The sequence below is a fragment of the Corvus brachyrhynchos genome, unplaced genomic scaffold, assembly GCF_000691975.1.
Source record: "Corvus brachyrhynchos isolate BGI_N302 unplaced genomic scaffold, ASM69197v1 scaffold65, whole genome shotgun sequence".
NCBI lineage: Eukaryota > Metazoa > Chordata > Aves > Passeriformes > Corvidae > Corvus > Corvus brachyrhynchos.
Window position 1 is genome coordinate 2,121,519 of NW_008238365.1, and position 923 is coordinate 2,122,441.

Genomic DNA, 923 nt, shown 5'->3' on the forward strand with positions numbered 1-923 from the left:
GAAGGCAATTGTGAGCTGAAATATTTGGATTTATGGATTATTTCCGATTTTTAAAAGGTCTCTGTGTCTTGTCGAGCTGAAAATGCCAAGTCATTCCAAGGAAGAAGGGTGGGAATCGCCCCTGGTGGTTCCTTTGGGACCTAAACTGGGCTGGGACAAAGCCTTGATGGGCTTTAATGGGCTGAGAAAATTCCAGGGGGAGATCTTCCGGCATTCCAGGATGATGGTGGCCTCGGCTCTGGGGTGGAACCCATGGATTCCGTGGGGTGCAGCCGGGATGTGGGTTGGGAAAACGTCCGGAATTCGGGGAATGATGGAGTTGGGATGGGGGGATATGGGGGGATAAAAAAGGGGGATTAAAAGGGGGGGATGGGATGGGATGGGATGGGATGGGATGGGATGGGAAGGTATGGGAGCAGCTGGATGTCTGGGTCAGCTGATGAGAAGCAAACGGATTTGCAATGGGACAAAGAAAAATGGGAGACAATGGGCTGAGAAAATGGGCTGGAAATGTGCTGGGACTGGCTTCGAGGGCTCTCAGATGCACATCCCGAGCCCTTGGCTAGGGCAGGTGGGTACATGGAGATGATTTCCTTCCATTACCTCCATTCCCTGCTTCCTCCAGCCCACCCCCGCCATCTAGGGAGGGGGTACCTGGTTGGGCAGGGGGCACCTGCTGCCAACTCGGTGCTCTGGCAGTGCCGCAGGGATGGGGGGAGGACTCGGGGCCCTCTCCAGCCCTGGGCTGCCAAGCCGGCGCTTTTGTCTGCACATCCATTACTGGAGCAGCTTTTGACTCGAGCGGGGATGGCGTCTCTGGCCTTCAGCAAATGGCTTTCTCAAGGTGAACATCAGCTTTCTGCCAGAGCTTTTGGGAGCTTTTAAAAGAGCGGCCTTTATTCGGCTGCGGCGGCAGCTGCAGC